Source organism: Crinia signifera, chromosome 3, assembly GCF_055691185.1.
Source record: "Crinia signifera chromosome 3, ASM5569118v1, whole genome shotgun sequence".
Classification (NCBI taxonomy): domain Eukaryota; kingdom Metazoa; phylum Chordata; class Amphibia; order Anura; family Myobatrachidae; genus Crinia; species Crinia signifera.
In genome coordinates, this window is record NC_139219.1 from 261,510,870 (window position 1) to 261,532,364 (window position 21,495).

Sequence of the window (21,495 nt, forward strand, 5' to 3'; positions counted from 1 at the left end):
TCTGTCTTCTATGTCCCCTGGGCAAGTCAGCAGCGTCAGGGGAGGTAGGGGCGCCTCCTGGCCTCCACCCCTGCCGGAATCTGTGCCTCGTTCGGCTGTCGCGTCCCGCCAGCAGCCGCGATGCGGCTATGGAGCTCCGCCGACGGACGCCGGCAGCTACTAGAGCCCGCGGCTTCAGCAGAGGCTAGGCCGCAGGCCGCCGGACGGGATTTCTGCCGTCTCTAACTCCGCGGCACCCCCCTCTCCGGATCGGAGTGTGTCCGAGGGGTGTCCAGGCTCCCCCAGATGGTCGGGTGACAGTAGAGTGGCCCCAGAAAGCCTTTTGTAGGTATTAAGTGCAGGAGCGCTGGATGCTTGCGTCCTGCTCCCCGCACAGCCAGGCCACGCCCCCCGGGTTTTGTATTTTAATATAGTTTTGCGGTCAAGGTTAGCAACGGTTTCAAGTTGAGTTTTTAGTACTTCTTCTTTATATCCTTTTTGGATGAAGTTTTTGGTCAAATTCTGTCCTTGTTTAAGGAAAGTGGAGGTATTTGTGCAGTTTCGTCGGATTCTTTTATATTGACCAAGGGGAATATTTTTAATCCAAGTAGAGTGATGATTACTTTGTACAGGTAAAATATTATTGCCATCAACGGGTTTGGTGTAAGTTTCAGTAATGAGAAGGTTATTTTCTATGGAAATGGTGAGATCTAGGAATGTGACGCTTTTTTTGCTCGTTGTAGTGGTGAACTGGAGGTTGAGGCTGTTGTTATTAAGATGTAATTTAAAGTCTTCTAACTCCTCTTCTGATCCTCCCCAGACGAAAAATACGTCATCGATGTATCACTTCCATAGAATAATGTTCTCCAGGTGTCGATTATTCGTCCAAATTGTGTCGTCCTCCCATTTGGCGACAAACAGATTGGCGTATGAGGGTGCGAAGGAGGTCCCCATCGCAGTTCCGCATACTTGAATGAAAAATTCGCCTCCATTCCAGAAATAATTATGTTGCAGTATGTATTCAATACTCTCCATTATAAAGACAACTTGTCGGTTTGGTAGTGCTGATTTTGTAAGGAAGTGATTTGTATGGTCGCATCCTTCCTGGTGCCTGATTGACGTATAAAGTGATGTGACGTCACTTGTTCCCAGTATGTAGTGACTCTTCCACTCCAGGGTCTCAAGTATCTGCAAAATGTGTATGGTGTCTTTAAGAAAACTTTGTTGTTGTGAAACTAGGGGCTGAAGGAAGGAGTCTATGTAGACTGAGAGGTTGGATGATATAGAATTTAAGCCAGAGACTATGGGGCGGCCGGGGGGATTAGTGAGATGTTTATGAATTTTAGGCAAACAGTAAAAAGTCGGAATTTTCGGATGTTTTATCAGGATAAAGTCATATTCATTTTTGTTAATAAGACCAAGAAGAATAGCTTCATTGAGCATGGAAATAAGTTTTTTTTTGATAGACGGTGGTGGGATCAGTTGGAAGAGTTTTGTAAGTCGTGGTGTCGGACAGCAGTCTGTTAATCTCTTCTTCGTATTTTATTTTATCAAGAAGTACTACGCCCCCGCCTTTGTCGGCGGGTTTGATAATAATAGTATTGTCTTCTTTCAAGGATTTGAGTGCTTGTCTTTCTTTTTGTGAAAAGTTTATTTTTCTTTTTTGTTTATCTGGAAGGTTTATGATTTCCTTTTCTATTGCTTTTTGAAAAGTCTCTATAGGGCCGCTCTTGCAGAAGGTTGGATTAAAAGTGGAGGCTGGTTTAAATTTTGTTTGTGTGATTGGTTCTTCAACTGATTGTGGATCTGTTTTTTTTTAGAAGAATTTTTTTATGTTGAGTTTTCTGATAAATTTGTGTGTGTCCACATACAGGTCAAATTTATTGGCAGATGAATCTGGTGCAAATTTCAGTCCTTTCTTTAGGACCGTCTCTTCCTCAAAGGTGAGTATACGGCTGCTGAGATTAAAGATGGTGGTCGCTGATGTATTATCTATATTTGGCTTTTTCTTTTTTCCACCTCTACAGCCTCTGCGTCGCATTCTATATAGTTGCGTTGTTTCTTGTTTTTTGGGGTGTCGTCTGGCGGTTTCTTCATGTCTCGGCCGTGTTCCAAAAAATGAGGATCTGCAAATTCATCTTCACTGTCTTCTTCTGATTCCTCCAGGTGTAGACGTTTAGTGGGAATCTTTTTCCTAACTACTTGTGTCTCTGATGGTCTGGATGAAATTTTCTGAAGAAGTGACGTGAATTCTTGTTTTTTTTCCGTAATTGCATCTTGCTTGCCCTGTTGGAACGATGTTCTTGCTAAGGCGTCTGCATAAGTGAAGTTCTTCTTATTGTATGATGGATAGGTTCTTTGTCCATTTTTAGGGGTGTTTTTCAGTAGTGGTTCCTTTCTTTGATATGTTTGTTTTTGTGGAAAAATGGGTTGATTTTGACGTCTTTGCGAATGAAGTTGTGGTTTTCTGTAAGTGTCTTTGCGTTGGTTGTGATGGTATATTTCATCGTGATGCGTCTGTGTGTTGGATTTGAATTGTCTTTTTTCTTCCTTAGGATACAGGGATACTTCCTTCAGATCTCTTTGGAATTTCCTTTGTTTTGTTAGAGTAATGTCCTGTTCCACTTTGTTGATCTTGTCATTGGTCATTTTTATTAGATTCTTAAAATCTTCCATCGTGGATAATGATTCAAAACGATGTTCATAGACAGCGATGTCTTCATTGATTTTGGTTAGACTCTCCGATCTGTCTTTTATGAGATCATTAGCACATTTATCTAGAATCTCATTCCAGTCTTTATGAAAAGAGGGCATAACAGGGTCAAAGGTGACATTTTTTGAGATTCTTAATCCTCTTGGAATGAGGCTATTTTCTATGTATTTTTTTAGGGTGATGATCTCCCACCATTGTCTTGCCTCTTGTCCATATAGTTTCTCTAATTTGAGAAACTGTGTTTGGAATCCATCGTCATTATTTATAGGTACTGAAGGAGTGTGGTTTTTTGAGAAAATATTTTCAATATTGTTCCTTTGTTGCTGATAATTTAAATGAATAGATTTGTAGTGGGTCATGTTTTTTAATAAAAAGCAGCAGTGAGTAGGTGGGATACTGAATAAGAAAACTGTGGTCACTTGCGCTAATTAAATAAGGAAAAAGCAGCTCAATGGTGGTAGAAAAAGGAAAGGATTCCTTTTGTTTCCTATAATAGATTAAAAAATGAGCGCTGGTGGGCGGGAAAAATGTGAGTTGCAGAAAGATAAAAGAAAGTGCAGATGAGAAAAGAATGAAAGCGGCACCTGTAAAGAAACGGAGTTAGTTGAAAATGTTTACGCTCTCTTGCAGGAGTGAGAGAAGAGTCCGTTCAGGATACCTGTAAGCTGTCCCTACCTCTATCCTCGCGCTGACGTGCAGACGGGACGCTACGGGACGCGCTGACAAGCTGAAGCGACGGAGCTCACTCAGACGCGGCTTTCACATCCCTGCCGCCCGCTCCTTTCCCCGCTACAGCCTGCACGTCAGCGCGAGGATAGAGGTAGGGACAGCTTACAGGTATCCTGAACGGACTCTTCTCTCACTCCTGCAAGAGAGCGTAAACATTTTCAACTAACTCCGTTTCTTTACAGGTGCCGCTTTCATTCTTTTCTCATCTGCACTTTCTTTTATCTTTCTGCAACTCACATTTTTCCCCCCCACCAGCGCTCATTTTTTAATCTATTATAGGAAACAAAAGGAATCCTTTCCTTTTTCTACCACCATTGAGCTGCTTTTTCCTTATTTAATTAGCGCAAGTGACCACAGTTTTCTTATTCAGTTATTATTGTAGTTTACATGAAGGATGAATAACACTTAAGATTCACTATTAGGCAGGTATCCAATGCGGCCGACGAGGGGGTTAAACAGCGAGGACTGCAGAAAACCAGCGATCCTCGCTGTTTAACCCCCGCGCCGGCCGCTCGCTCTATTCATTGTTCTGGGGAAATCCTCGCCGTCACAGGATGGCGAGAATTCCCCAAAACAGCGAGACCCGCGGCTAATGCAAAAAACATGCTGTATTTAGCCGTGAGTCTCGCTGCTTCTGGAGCCGCATATGCCAATTCCCCCTCGCTCTAAAAATAGAGTGAGGGGGAATTGGCGTATGAGGGGGGAGTGCGTTAAATACTGACAGGGTGAGTGGTGACAGCAAGCAGGAAGCTCTGCTCGCTGTCGCCGCTCGCCCACAGCATTGAATACCCCCCATTATCAGAAGGTGCAAAGAGCACAGGACTAGATGTTGTATCATTTCTAGGCCTGATTCTTGAATGTTGCTAGGAGTAATGTATATATACTACATATTTATTCACGTGGACTAAGGTTATATGAAGCCCCAGATATTCTATTTGCTGCAATTTGTCTAAAATCTGATGCAAAAGTTTTAAAAATTCACTCCTGATCCCTGCACCATTCTGGATCGTACAGTTATAGCACTGCTTAAAGTTATAATTATTATTATTATTATTATTATTATAATATAATATATTATATTATATTAATAACCTAAATTCATAATAATAAGGAATGGCCAAATAAATCCAGATGATTTTTGATTTTAGGTATTTGCCATCAGTGAAATCATTAAATAATACTCATTGGACTATCAGCATTATGCTTAGCATCATTAGTCACTTGCTACTGAAATTATAGTCTTAATGCAAGAACATTGCCACACTATTAAATTTCGTTTGGAGGTTGGTCCCATAGAAATAATCCCCCATTCACAGATCTCAGATAAAGGGAATATGCCCACTTACTAAAACCCACAACCAGTTCCAGCATTATACAACCTGGGCCGTCTTTTCCATTGGGTACAATAGGCAGTTGTCCAAGAGCCCTAGGATTCCAAGGGCCCATGTCATTTACAAGATACAGTGTCCCAGTCTATTGTAGATGGAATATGGGAGCTTAAATTTGCGGTAACTTCAGGCTGTGACTACTGCAGCTCTCGGGATTGAATACCCATTAAATCTGCATTGTCAACCAAGCTTATCTGGTTGATAGACATACTTAGTACCTAACTAGTCCGGTTCCAGTCCAGTTGCCAGTCTGGTCACCTTCCCAGTTCCAGTCCAGTCAGCTATGCGGTTTTAGTCTGGACACCTTCCTGGTTCAAGACCAATGATCTATCCAATTCCAGTCTGGACACCTTTATGGTTCCAGTCCGGTCACCTGTCCAGTTCATACCAGGCTTACAGTCTCTTTAGTACTGCTTCCATTCCAAAACCAATCCGGTAGTTACCAACTCCAATCCAGATATCTTTTCGCATCCTATCTCAGATCTCTACCCTAACGGGGCCAACACACGTAGCAATTTCAGGCCATTTTCTGAGCAATATTGCTTAATTTAACTAGATCACTTAGAAATGGCCCTACTGTACATCACTGTGTGTGTGTAGGGGCCATGGTGATAGTGATCCAGTTTGGTCTTCATTGTGTCCTGAATTTACCCTAGCTGTGCTCCATAAGTTCCAGCCTGTACCAGTTCCTGGCTCAAGCCGTCTGAGGGGAAATCTAGCTAAAGACTTTCCAGTACAATAACTTTTATCTTTTTCCTTCAATCCCTCCAGGTCAGCTGAAATGAACATTCTAAGGTCCACTAGTCTTCATATATTCCAATCATTTCTCTAAGATATTTCCTTGAGAAGGAGCTTCCATGCTTAATCCACGCTCCTACTGTTATACATTTCACATCATATTTTTGCCAATGCCAACCCCTATCCTCTAATGTTACAGAGGGGAGTCAACTTGAGCAGAACAATTTACTTTAAAAAGTTGGTTTTTCTGTCTTGTTTGTGACCTCTCTTTTCCAACGATAATTGAATCATTTCTTATGCTTAGTAAACAACTCGTTTACACATTTTTTTCCGTAGAAATGCAGTATAAATTATTACACAGAGCTTATTTCACCCTGCATTATATTACAGGTGCATTTGACAATGGGAACTGTTGCAAATGTTCTTTATCTGATGCTGACATTGTACATTTATGTGGTCCTGTGCTACAGTATGGTGCAGACACTCTGGACGGAAGTCCAATCCTATATACAAAATGTGTTGCATATTCCCTTCAATATCTCTATGCCCTAGGTCCTGTAAAATTCCTACCATTTCTTAAATTTCCATAGATTCTCGATGGATAATCATCTATTATTAGCTCGAGTAGCAACGGTGGCCCAAAAAACTGTCCAATCCCAAAATGTGGCTGACTAGATGCCACAATGATAAACTTAATGGGACATATAACATAGAAGATTCCCATTTAAATCAAAAAGTTGGTGGCATGATAGCATGATATGTAATAAACTTCAAAATAAAAATTCTAAAAACATTTTAAACAATCTGGAGTCTTTAACTCGGGAGATGCAAGACCTGCATCTTGAATCTCCCGAGTTGTGGGTAAAAGTGCAGCCCTTGCCACCCACAAAAAAGTCTTAACAATTAATTACTTTATACGTGGCCCCTAAGCCTCTGGGCCCTACAGAAAGCACATCCCCTGCACTCTGTATAGTCATAGGCGTGCGCACGGGGGTGCCGGGGGTGCACAGGCACCTCCTAATGCCCGCCAGCACCCCCCACGCGATTGCACGCAAAATGCACCGTTAGCCAGTGGCGGTCAGGACAGCCTTACTTGCCTGCTGCCTGCCGCCGCTGATCTCAAGCCCACAGTACACACATAACACGGCGGGGGTGACTTGGAAGCGCTGGCTGGGCCGTGTCTCCATTCAAGTTAGCCCCCGGCCCCACCTCTATAAACATCACACGCTAGCGTGACGTGATGACGTCACAGCGCACACCCGTCCTCCTGCCTGCGCTCCCGTCCTCCTGCCAGCGCTCCCGTCCTCCTGCTGCCTGAGTCAGAGAGCAAGTCCAGCAGCACACGCCCTGGCAGAGGGAGGCCGTAAATGATATCCACGCTGAGCAGGAGCCAGCTTGAGTCGTGACCTGGCTGCCTGCAGTCACAGTGTTATTCCTAGGAGGAAGCAAGCTAGGTTAGGTTTTTATTCCTAGGAGAAAAATTAGCAATTAACCCCTTGAGTGGTGGGTTTTGCTGGGGCAGGACAAACCTACTAGGGCAGGTTTGTCCTGCCCCAGCAAAACCCACCAAAGATATTAGGAAGCCGCCGCTCACCCCCCCCCCCTCACCTCCGCCTCCCCCCCTCTCTGCCCGTCAACTGTCCACATCTGGCACTTATGTGGGATAATATGTAATAGGCATTAAGACGTGTTCTAATGTGGACTTGGCATTACAGTGTGTGGTATAATGTGCAACGGGATTTATGGTGTGTGGCATATGATGTAATGGGCATTACAGCATTTTGCATACTATGTAATGGACATTACGGTGTTTGGTATAATTTGTAATAGGCATTACGGAGTGTGGCATAAAGTTTCATAGGCATTATGGATTGTGAAATGGGCATTACGGAGTGTGGCATAATGTGTAATAGGCATCATGATGTAAATTTTTGATGCGCGCCTGTCCAACTGTTTAGTTTGTATTGATGCCCAGTAGGCGGTAATAGACATGCCCAGTAGGCGGTGATAGACACGCCCTTCCAATGGTGCACCCCCTAATAAAATGGGCTGCGCACGCCTATGTGTATAGTTACGCTAGTGTTCTATGCATGTTCTTTTTATTTCACCATGGATTCCATATATAGTGCAGTCACTGGAAACTCTATTGAAATATGTAGCTCTGCTAATAAATAAATGAAATAAATTGGGCTCCAAGCCTTCTTCCAAATTCAACATGTCCCAACATAAGACAAACTGGGCTGGTTTCCACTACAACAGGAGACCTGCAACAATTTCCTGGCTGCATGTAAGCAAGTAGGTATTAAATCTGTCATTTATTTTTTTAGTTTGGGCAGGCAATGCTATTTAATAGCAAGGCATTAATAACTTCTGTTTTAATAAAGCTATTAGCATATCTGTCAACAATCTCCATTGAAAAATCCTGTCATGCAATATGTCTTACAATTTTGATGCATTCATCTATTATAGTGACATTAGTGAGATAGTGGGTTTGATTCCAAACAGGAATGAATCTGTGTTAAGTCTCTATGTTCTCTCTTTTGAGGGTGGTCAAGAGTTTTCCAGTATTGCAAAAATGTGTTGAAAGGTTAATTGGTTGTTTACAAAATGGACCCTAGATTAACTGTGGTAAAGTACTTTATGATTTTAGATTGTATGTTCCAATAAGTGGTGGCACTTCTTAGTGGCACTTCGTATTCTCCTCCACCTCAGCCCAAGTTCACAAAGTGCTAAACGGCAGTGGGTGGCAGGGAGTAGCAGAGGGTGACAGCATAGTGGGGGGCGGCGACTACCGCCAGCCCCTGCCTGAATGAGAGGGGCTCCATCTGTATGTACTTTGGGGTGGACAGGAACACAGTGGTGCTCTGTCTGTGAGAGGGGCCCCAACCCTTGTGCTTTCCGCTGAGGCATGTAAAGCATCATAAACCATGATGACAACTATTAGGGCTAATTTACAATGACTAATTGGACACCACCCATAATATACAACTTAATATCATTGTCTAATATTAATATTAATACTAATAATATTAATATTAATAACGTACCACATTATAAGCAAAAATGTATGTGGATGTGATGCGCACACGATGCAAAATTTAAGCACAAAAAGTCTTGCCACGTGTCATATGGAGCAAAAACTGTGTATGCTGACATATCTGTGGACAGTGTTGCGCCAGTCCGCCAGCCCCTGCAAGAGAATACTACCTAAAAATAGTATACACGAATGCGTCCATGTTGAATTGTTATATAAACTAGAACTTACTGTATATAGCATATATTTATTTAATCATGCCTTTATAAATAGAAGCCCCCACCCCTCCTCCCCCGGCTGTGTGACAAAGTGTGATGTCATGCCAGGTTACCGGGGCAGGGCCGGGTTGCCGGGGGCAGGGCTGGGCAGCGGCTGACATAGTGCTCAGCGGCGCTGCCTAGCACCAGGACACAGTGTGGTGTGGTTTTTTTTAGAGAGCACTCCCCTTAACAAACTTGCCCAGTGGGGAGCACTACCTAAAAAAAAAAAAACACCACTGAAGGGGTTAATGTAGCCCATAATGATCAAATATACCCTTACTAGTCTGTCTTTGAGTTTGCTATATGCTCAGATATTAGTCCTTACTGCTCTTACAAACGCTTACATTTTTAGTGCCCCGTTTACTAGTTTTATAGAACCAATAGTTCCAGGTAATAGCTTTAGTAACCTATGTTCATGTTTCAGAAATCCATAGTAAAAAGGTGCATAATGTGAGCAGCAATATTTACATATATAATGTAATATAAAAATGCAGGTATAAAATATGCTGGCAGCAAGACAGCTTCAGCAAAACAAAGGTAATGATTCAGACTGATTTACTTTGTTTCAGAAGCACAATCAGACTACAGAATAAATTACACCAGTTATATAGGAGTACACAAATTATACATTAATGCATAATATACACCTTGCAAATCATTTGCCAAGGAAATTTTGCTTTTGATGTTGGGATTGGATTTGAAATATAAAGGGAATACTGCGTCTGTTTCACCCAGGTTTTTCTTAAAAATGTCAAATTAGCAAAGACTTTAAATAACCTGTCAAAGTGATTTCACTCCCTCCCAAAAATGATATATATATACTGTATATACTTTACAGTTTTTAAAGCTCCCCCTGGCATTATACTGTATATGCTAAAAATAATATAAAGCCACCTGCGCTCATATAGAAACTGCAGCTTGGAGAAACATATGGGGTACCAACCCAACAAATCTAAAGGTGCCCATACACGTTACAATTATTGTATACAATATTGTATACAATATCGCATCTCATCCGATCTCGGTTTTGCGATGACATCAGATGAGATAAGATCTAGTACAAAAAGTACGTGCAGCACATACTTTTTGTACTAGATCTCATCTCATCTGATGTCATCGCAAAACTGAGATCGGATGAGATGCGATATTGTATACAATATTGTATACAATAATTGTAACGTGTATGGGCACCTTAAGACACAACAAAAATGAATCTCCACTGTGCTGTTCCCAGGATAAGAACAAATGATCTTATCTAGGAGGAGAAGTAGTTATCCAGATCTCCAACCATAAAGGGACAAAAGAAGATTCTTGTGTTAGACAAGAAAATATTCTTTATCCTCACGGATGAACCCACATGGGAATCACCTGGTCTAACTGGAAGACATTCACGTAAAGGTATCTTTTCTTGCCCATAAGGACAGACACTCACCTAAAAGGTGGACCCTATTTTCGTACAAAGGTTTCTTTATTGTAGATTGCGAATGAGAAGAACAGCTCCAATCCAGATACAGGTATAAACAAATTTATTCTAAAACTTCATAAAATTGGACACAGCACACAGGGTCAACTTCAGTCTCCACACCCGGAATGACAAGAGTAAAGGTGATCCGTCCAGGTGGTATTGATTGGACATTTTAAGGGTATGTTTCGGCAACCCCCTACCTCCAGTTTATTTTCTTATAGTAATGCCCCGTACACATTGTGCCACACAAACAGTAATACCCAATACACATAGGGGGTAATTCTGATTCACTCGGAAAGGCACAATCACTCTCTAATGAACAAAACCATATGCACTGCAGGGGGGGGGGGGGGCTGATGTAACATGTGCAGAGAGTTAGATTTGGGTGTTTTATTGTGTCTGTGCAGGGTAAATACTGGCTGCTTTATTTTTACATTGCAATATAGATATCAGTTTGAAGTACACCCCCCACCCAAATCTAACTCTCGCTATACATGTTACATCAGCCCCACCTGCAGTGCATATGGTTTTGTCCATTAGAGAGTGATTGTGCCTTTCCGAGTGAATCAGAATAACCCCATAGTGCCACACATCATCATGCCCCTTAAGCATTATGACACACACCATGATGCTTATTTCACTTTATGCCACATACCATAAAGCATATTCCATATTAGACTACACACCATAATGCCATTAAACATGCCACACACGGTAATGCTCTTTTCACTTTATGCCACACACCATAATACCCATCCCATATTATGCCACACACAGTAATGCCTATAACATATTATACCACACACCATAATGCCTATTGCACATCACATTACATACATGTGGGTTTACTTGCTCATTGCCAGAGGGATTACATGCTCATTGCCAGGGAACTGCAGGCTTGCAGTACACCAGCACTCCTGCTGTTGGGGGTTCCTGAGGACCGAGGTTGAGAACCACTGCTGTAGAGCATGCACAGCACCAGTTTGTAGCAAAGAATGTGCTTCAACAGCAGTTCAGCGCTGTGAACACTGGCATTGTTATTCAGAATCAGCCCCTGTGTATTGAGTCATCTTTGCCAAAGAGGGACAAATGACACTGTGAACTGTGAGATTGTCACATGATTTGCATGTGTGAAAGTGTAATAGCAAAGCAGCCTGAAGTGTGACCTGCAACGTAGGTTGGGTATACAGTTACATATATATTACCCATCCATTGAACCAGTGATATACAGTGTATGTGCAGTATTGGTGGGTGTGTGCACCTGATACATCTGCGAATGACATCATGTCTGGCTGTGTATATAAGCGACCTGCCAACTGACTGGCTGCAGGGTCTGACATCTGGATCGGCAAATGTAAATGGGTGGGCACTCAGGCAGTGGGGCCCACTGGAGATTACCGCTGTACCCCTTCGGGCCAGTCCACACTGAGAACAATTCACTGCAGTGCACTGCATTTTGTGTCATTTGGAGAAGCATGTCCCACTCAGGGCCTGAAGCAGCAAGGCTCACTAAACAGCGGTAGTTCTCTGCTTATCGAGCCCTGAAACGATGCCCGGCCAAATGTCCGCCCCCCCCCGCCCCCGCCGAATCCCCTCAGTACTCTGCAAGGGGTTGTAGGAGAACACATCCACTCACATGCGGCCAAAGGGGAGAGAAATCACTCAATGTTTGCCGACCATCGAATGATTTCTCTCCCCTCAACTGACTTTTATTTCCGTCAGTGCCCGCTGAAGAGGGGGCGGTCCCTGACGTTTTCATGGGGATGCCCATAAAACACTGGGTGTTCCCCTTCACGCCCCCTCCCCTACCCGTGCGAACTCCTGACTGTGATAGTCGCCGAATTTGTTCGTACAGCGGCAAATATGTTGCATCGGGCCCCAGTGCGAATTCCCTGCGGAGTGATCAGTAATGAATCAGGCCCTTAGTTCAGATTATTTCTGGTACACAAAGATCTATAAACCTACATATGTGGTGTTAGCTTGATATGCTGTGATAAATGATACTACATTCTGGAATAAATGTCCTCTATGGGAAATAGTAGGTTATCAGTTTATTAATACAACTTCAGGATGGTAAGATAAATACTGTACATCTGAGAGTTTATAAAGGAAGGTAATATTTGCTGCATTACTTAAAATGCAGCCTGTCATTAAATGACGAGCAGTACTAGAATTTATTAGCGATCATACAGTTCTCATCTCATAAGCAGGATCACAGTGCACACAGTATGTACCCAGAGTGCCTAAAAGAAAAGGGCAATCCAAATGTACCGTACACTCAGATCAGATCGGTCAGACATCAATAGGACATTTAAAGAGCTTAATCCACACATAGTACAGCAAGCGCTTGGAACAATAGCAGAATGAGTAACTGTAGAACAACATTATTGTTGTCCATGGTGAGCACTTTCTTATTTACTGACGATGAATAGAATAAAGTCACTGCACAAATGTTTTTATTACATTGGTATTTTGTGCAAAACATTTTATTTTCCAGTACTGTATAAATGCTATGAGCATTTACAATTGACAACAGACCGTGAGAGGAAGCTGGAACAAAGAATTTATACATCCACTGTGTCCAACTATTAGTAGGTTATCCACACAGTAAAAGTCACATCATAAACATGACACCTTTACTGCACAGCAGAAGCAGAATTACCACCAGGCAACCAAGGCAGCCGCTTGGAAATTGTCCTGTACTTAAGGAGTTGGAGATGGCGTCGGTCTCCCAGCAGTGAAGCCATCACCCTGGTGGGAGACCGATTGGCTGGGAAGCAGCGGGCCTTTCCAGATGACGTCATTTTTGTGGATGCGGGAAGAGATGCCTACGATGGATGCTGCAGGTGAGTGCAATTATGAGGGTTGTGTTGTTGGGGGTGGGTTCTTTTTAGAACATTGTACACTGTGTTTGTCATGCAACAAGTTCTGCACAATTTTTCCTATCACCCAATCTCGGAGTGCCACCTTATTTCTTCTTACTATCTATCTATCTATCTATCTATCTATCTATCTATCTATCTATCTATCTATCTATCTATAGCCCGGGAAAACCTTGGGTTTTTTTTATTTCCAAAATTGCTGAAAAATGTCATCTTACAGTATGCTGTGCAAACGACCTAAGATTGTAATTTGTTATAGATTCCACCATAATGTTAGAATGTGTTGTGTTGTTGTTTGAAACACAACGCTCCTGAGTTGATAACTTGTATGTGTTGATGAATTCCACATCCACTCCTGAGATTTAGCACCTATGACATACCTTCCAACATCTGAGGGTCAGAAATTGGTACAAAATCAGAAAGGGACGTGGCCACACCTCCATTTCTTTACTTTCAATGGTACAGTTTCTAGGGTGTGTAATTACAGGCGCTGAGTGCGTGGAGACCGGGGTGGACGTTACTTTCCGCACCATAATTAATTAAAAATTCACCGCTCCCTGCCAGTGCCGCTCCCCTCACCGATCCTGCCTGCAACAGTCTCTGAGGTCTGGAGATCTGTAAAGCACATGCACCGGGCATCTCTACAAAACAGTGGGGCAGCCACTGAGTGTGGGAGCAGGTCCGCGGGCCTGGCCACATGACATCATGACGTGATGCACGCTAACCGCACCACTGCAATGCACCGCTGGGAACGGGTGCAATGGGCCAAATTGTTCCCTACACCCACCAGGCCAATACACCGATCCAGCCATCGCAATCATAAATGGGTGCATTGATAAGGTTTAGAGTGTAATAAGTTGAAGAAAAAGACTGAGATAAAGATTTGCCATGTTAAAGTGTACAATTTACTCAATAAATTGTGAAAAATATATACGTGTACATAGAAGTACAATTAAAAAATGAAAGTAGGATAAAAAAATAAGTTCTGATTCAAACTGATAATTGTTTGGATGGGGGTGGGTTTCGAAACAAATCTATAGGTCGGGGATATGGATATTGTGGGCATAATTGGTGTTTGGTACACCTACAGGGGGTCCTCAATTGATGGGATTTTCAGTACAGTATCACGGTCACAGTGTCACCAGTAGATTGTAAAGGGACCCCTAAAAGACCACCTGAACCCCAATTGGAAATACCCCTATGGTGACACTGAAGTGAAAATTCTCATCAACTGGGGACCCCCTGTGGGTGTATAAAACACTAATTATGCCCACAATATCCATACCCCCTCCACCTATAGATTTGTTTTGCAACCCACCCCCATCCAAACAATTATCAGTTTGAATCAGAATTTATTTTTTAATCCTACTTTCATTTCTAAGGGGGAGGGGGTTTGGGGTGATCGCACAGGACTTTCATTTCTAGATTGTACTTCTATGTACACATATTTATTTCACGATTTATTGAGTAAATTGTACACTATAACGTGACAAATCTTCATCTCAGTCTTATTCTTCAACTTCTTACACTCATAACTTCAAACAAATACATGCAGCGCTCATGCCCATCGACCAAACATTATCTATGAACCAAAAGAGTCTGGGAAACCCTTAAGGCAGAGCAGTGCCTAACATCCAACTGACTAACAGGGTGAGTGCAGTGTACCCACTTTGTATTGATCAATGGGTGCTTTGGCCACGACAAAGATTTCTCAGTGCAACTTGCCGGGGTGCGCAGAGATGGATATGGGAAAGAAAGAAAAGCTGGTACATTAGGTACAGTTTTTATTAGCCGGTACAGACTGTTAAATAAACGGCAAATAATTTTTTTATGTGTTTGTGTGTGTTAATGTTTTTGTGTGTGTGTGTGTGTTGTAGTATATGTGGTTGTGTGTGTTGTGTTGTATGTATCTGTCCACTGCGTAAGTCTGTGAGGTGTGCTATGTATATACAGTATGTGTATGTGTGTGTTGTGCCTTTGTGTATCTGTGCACTGTTTTTTGGGTGTGTGTGGTGAATGTGGGTGTGTGTTGTGCTGTTAGAGGTATGTTATGTGTGTGTGTGTGTTGTGTGTATCTGCCCAATGTGTAAGTGCGTAAGGTGTGCTACGTATAAATGTGTGTGTGTGTGTGTGTGTGTAGTGTGCTGTGTGTATCTGTGCAATGTTTGTGTGTGTTCTTTGTATTGTACTGTTTTTGGGTGCGTGTTGTAGTGAATGTGGGTGTGTGTTGTACCGTGAGTGGTGTGTTATGTGTGTTGTGTTATGTGTATGTGAGGTGCGCTACATATATATGTGCGTGTAGTGTGCTGTGCGTATCCTGACAATGCTTAAGTGTGTGTGTTGTGTGTGTTCTCTGTGTTTCTGTATTTGCACAATGTTTTAGTGTGTATGTTCTGTGTGTTTGTTGTACTGTTTTTGGGTGTGTGTTGTAGTGAATATGTGTTTGTGTTGTACTGCATGTGGTGTGTTATGTGTGTGTTTTGTTGTGTGTATCTGTCCAATGTGTAAGTGTGTGAGGCGTGCATATGTGGTGTACTGTGTGTGTGTGTGCGTGTACAATATGTACGTGTGTGTGTGATGTGTGGTCTATGTATATCCTCAGTTATTCCTAATTGTTTAAAGCAGGCTTGTCCAACCCGCGGCCCGCGGGCCGCATGCGGCCCAGGTTGGCTTGTAATGCGGCCCAGTGCAATTTTGCAGGCATGATCATTCATGTTTCTTCTGATTCCTGAAGTCCGGTCCCAGCAGTCCTTTGCGGAGGTGCGCGAGTGCACGGGTGACGTCACCACGCACCCGCGCACTGGAGTACGGCGCTTACACTATGTCAGGCGTCGGTGGAGGCAGGAACTCTATTCTGCATGCAGTCGGCAGCCATAGGGAGGGAAGGACGCATGTCTGGCGGCACAGCGCTGTGTGTTGCTGGTGTCTTGGGGCGGACAGCACTTTGTCCTACTGCAGTGCTGAAGGTGGAGGGGCGGACGGTGCAACTTAATACAGGTCTGTTGGGGCATATGTGTTATATGGCACTGTGGGGGCATATGTGCTATATGGCACTGTGGGGGCATATGTGATATATGGCACTGTGGGGGCATATGTGCTATATGGCACTGTGGGGGCATATGTGTTATATGGCACTGTGGGGGCATATGTGTTATATGGCACTGTGGGGGCATATGTGTTATATGGCACTGTGGGGGCATATGTGTTATATGGCACTGTGGGGGCATATGTGTTATATGGCACTGTGGGGGCATATGTGTTATATGGCACTGTGGGGGCATATGTGTTATATGGCACTGTGGGGGCACTTGTGTTATATGGCACTGTGGGGGCATTTGTGTTATATGGCACTGTGGGGGCATATGTGTTATATGGCACTGTGGGGGCATATATGTTATATGGCACTGTGGGGGCATATGTGTTATATGGCACTGTGGGGGCATATGTGTTACTGTATATGGCACTGTGGGGGCATATGTCTCATCTGGCACCCTGTGTCAGAATGTGGATTTTAGCTTATTTTCTGTGTCAAAATGTGAATTTCGGCTTATTCTCTGTGTCAGAAAGTGAATTTCGGCTTATTCTCTGTGTCAGAAAGTGAATTTCGGCTTATTCTCTGTGTCAGAATGTGAATTTGTACTCATTCCCTGTGTCACATTATGAATTTTGGCTTATTCTCTGTGTCAGAATGTGAGAAGAAACAATGTCAAACATCTCACTAACTTCATTTCCAAGTAAATTTAATCTGTTAACTATGTTTTCTATGTTTTTTTGGGATGATCAGGTATCGTTACTGTTATTTTATTTTATGTGCGGCCCAAACCAAATTTTCATCTTCTGATGTGGCCCAGGGAAGGTGAAAGGTTGGACACCCCTGGTTTAAAGCCTTCACCATAATGTTAGAATATGTCATGCATACTCAATGACAGCAATGATATTAGGGGGGAAATTTACTAATATGAAAAACCTAGTTTTTCGTATTAGTATTTCCCCTATGACTGCATACGACTGTTTCAGTCGTATGCAAAGTCGTGTTCCGGAGGGGAATGTACAGAGCAGTCAGATACGACTGCTTTGTAAATCTCCGATGGTGTAACCATTCGTATTAGCTGGCCATATATACGGCCGCTAATACGAATTCGTACAGGCAGTCAGATCCGTGCAGGCTGCAGTGTAAAAAAAAATAGAAAAATAAATAAATAATAAAAAAAAAAAACAGCGTGGGGTCCCCCCGACAGCTGTAACCAGCACCAGGCTGAAAGAGCCGGGGCCGGTAATTAAAAATCAGGGAACCCGACAAATAGGGGTTCCCCGATTTTTAACAACCAGTCCCAGGCTCCAGGTCCGGGGCTGGTTCCCAAAATACGGGGGACAAAATGAGTAGGGGTCCCCGTATTTTAAGAACCAGCCCCAGGCACAACCAGCCAGCAGGGTAATGTCACAGCCGGGGGACACTTATTATATAAGGTCCCGCGGCCAAAACATTAACCCCCTGACCGGTCAGCCTGGCCAGGGGCCCTGGGGGAGTGGGGACCCCCCCAATAAAGGGGTCCCCCCCCTCTAGGACTTACCTGACCAGGCTGAAGCCTGGTGCTGTCCCCGGTGACCCTGGGCTGTGGTCACCGGGCTGATAGTGGTGTAAAAAAAATAGATGAAAAAACTATTGTTTAAAACTGTGGAACTACGAGTCCCAGCAAGCCTCCCCCCGCAAGCTGGGACTTGGAGAACCACAAGTCCCAGCCTGCGGGGCATTAAAGGGCCCGCTGGGTCTTGTAGTTCCACAGTTAAAAAAATAGTACAATAAACACACACTGACACAATGAAAATAAAAGTTTAATACATACATTACACACATACTGATACTTACCTATCTTGATCCCGTAGGTAGCCCTCTGTCCTGGTGTCCGGTGTCCTGTGTCGTCCTCCAGGTCCATGGCGGTGTCCGGGTCCGAAGAAATCCATGTTGGAGCTGTGGAAGGAAATCCTACTCACCTGCTTAGATATTTCATACTCGGCGCCTCTCCTCAGAATGATTCCATTGGCCGCCTAGCGGCCAATCAGGAGCCGACTTTCTTGGCTCCTGATTGGCCGCTAGGCGGCCAATAGAAATCATTCTGAGGAGATGCTCCGAGTATGAAATATCTCAGCATCTCTCCTCAGTGCGATGCGGACAGTGCGGGGACCGGCGACAGCTTGAAGATTACCTGGACTACGTCGGACCAAGACAAGACATCTTCAGCACAGGACCAGGTGAGTAGGATTTCCTTCCACAGCTCCAACATGGATTTTTTCGGACCCGGACACCGCCATGGACCTGGAGGACGACACAGGACACCGGACACCAGGACAGAGGGCTACCTACGGGATCAAGATAGGTAAGTATCAGTATGTGTGTAATGTATGTATTAACATTTTATTTTCATTGTGTCAGTGTGTGTTTATTGTATTATTTTTTTAACTGTGGAACTACAAGACCCAGCGGGCCCTTTAATGCCCCGCAGGCTGGGACTTGTGCTTCTCCAAGTCCCAGCTTGCGGGGAAGGCTTGCTGGGACTCATAGTTCCACAGTTTTAAACAATAGTTTTTTCATCTACTTTTTTTACACCACTATCAGCCCGGTGACCACAGCCCAGGGTCACCGGGGACAGCACCAGGCTTCAGCCTGGTCAGGTAAGTCCTGGAGGGGGGGGACCCCTTTATTGGGGGGGTCCCCACTCCCCCAGGGCCCCTGGCCAGGCTGACCGGTCGGGGGGTTAATGTTTTGGCCGCGGGACCTTATATAATAAGTGTCCCCCGGCTGTGACATTACCCTGCTGGTTGTGCCTGGGGCTGGTTCTTAAAATACGGGGGACCCCTACTCATTTTGTCCCCCATATTTTGGGAACCAGCCCCGGACCTGGAGCCTGGGGCTGGTTGTTAAAAATCGGGGAACCCCTATTTGTCGAGTTCCCTGATTTTTAATTACCGGCCCTGGCTCTTTCAGCCTGTTGCTGGTTACAGCTGTGGGGGGGACCCCACGCTGTTTTATTTATTTATTTATTTTGCCTTTTTTTTTACACTAAAGCCTGCACGGATCTGACTGATCCGTGCAGGCTAAAGCCAAATACGACAGGAACATCAAGGTGTATTTTCCTGTCGTATTTGCATGCCTGTTTTACACCAATTTGCAGCTGTAAAACAGCTTAGTACATCAGGAACCACCATTCTTTTGAATGGTGATTCCTGTCGTATCCTATCGATGGTGTAGACATTCGTATTTGTAAATACAAATACGAATGTCCTATCTTTAGGAATACGAATTGTTGTATTTTCGGGATTGTAAATCCCGAAAATACAAATGTGTAAAAAATAGATGTATTTCTCCCTACGAATACACCTATTTTTTACGAATCCATATTGGTAAATTTCCCCCTAGGTGTGGAGTTGTTCCTTTGACAACGGTTTCCCAGATCATCAATGAAGGCAAATTAAAACTTGGTGTTTTTTAAATTTCTAAATGAAATTTAGCAAAAACGGCTTCGAAGTGCACACCACCAGGTCCAGAGGTACCTTGTTGCTAAATTTGGAAGCTCTGAGTGCCACGGTGTGCCCGCAATGCAACGGACAGGCACACACACGCACTCACACTCTTCAACTTATTATATTGATAAATCCTGACCATCTCGACGAAGAGGCTGCGTGCCTCGAAATGTTTAAATAAAGTTTATACCGAGTTCACAAGCTACTTATCCCCGAGTGCCGCCTGCATTTTTGCTGATATATATATATATATATATATAGATATAGATATATAGATATATCATACTTACCTGCACCCGGCCCCCTGGGAAGATGGGCAAAACCACACCACTGCTGTGAGTCCCCTGCAAACCCCCCTCCATCAACTGATGTGAATTGAATAATCATAGCCCTGCCCCCCGCTACACAACACCTGTAATACTGACATTGCATGATGAGGGGGTGGCCATGATGTCAATCACACCAGCCATGCCCCCAATGCAGTACTCCCTCCGTAAGCCCCGCCCTATACCACCCGTTTTGCAATAATTTATTACTTGTTTTATTTATAATATATTATGAATGAATGGTTCTCAGTTTAAACAGTATAAAACATATTATACAGTTTCTTTTACTATAAAATAGGAAATTGAGGTCAGTTATACCTATCTCTTGCTCCGCAAATCTTGTTGTTCCTATTTTGCATAAATACTCATCTTTATTACAATGTCTGCCAGATTGTCTTCAGTTCTGTGCCATCTGCTCCGGTATGAGAGCTATCACGGTAAGAAAACATGCTAACTAACACTAGACACATCTACTAATAACAGGTTCGGGGAAGAAGTTACGCTCGTCTCTCATGTGATAAGTCTGCAATAACAAGCTGAGCTAAAAATAAATCATTGTCACCTATTATAGTAAACATAATTTGTGAACAAATAAACTAAGTTCAGTACACAATGAAAGATCCTTTTTTTTTTTTTACACATACCTAACTGTACATTATCCTTTACCTTGCTGGGTGCTAAGGGATAATAAAGAGCCATATCAATTTGGTTTTACACAATCTTCACTGGACTTTGGTCATTGCAATTTGAAATGAAGTTTATAGAAGCATTTGGGTAATAGACGGTGCAGGAACCCAAGAATGAGAATGGAAAGCAAGAAAAGGGAGGGGGGGGGGGTGGAAAGTGATGGACAGGAAATAGCCAGCCAGATAATCAGAGAGGAGACGCCCCCTGCCTTGATTAGCTGTGCATCCTATCTCTCAGTTCATTCATCCTGTTCTACGCTAACAGCGAGCTGAACTATTCAGTACAAATGGATGACCCCTTCTGCTAGTACAGGCCTGTCCCGAGGCCACATTTTTGGGTACATGAATATATACTTTGGCGCTTTGGCATAATCTTGAAAATTAAGGAGGTGTTGTCTCATAGGAAAAGTCCAACTGTAGTAACCCTTATTTATTTATTTATGTATTTATTAACAGTTTCTTATATAGCACACACATATTCCGCAGCGCTTTACAGAGAATATTTGACCATTCACATCAGTCCCTGCCCCAGTGGAGCTTACAATCTATGTTCCCTACCACATGTACACACACACAGACATTCCAGGGTTAATTTTGTTGAAAGCCAATTAACCTACCAGTTTATTTTTTTATTGTGGGAGGAAACCGGAGTACCCGGAGTAAACCCAGAGCACGTGGACAATATACAAACTCCGCACAGTCAGAGTCATGGTGGGGATCGACCTCAGCACTGTGAGGCAGTAATGCTAACCATTACACCATCCGTGCTGCCCCTC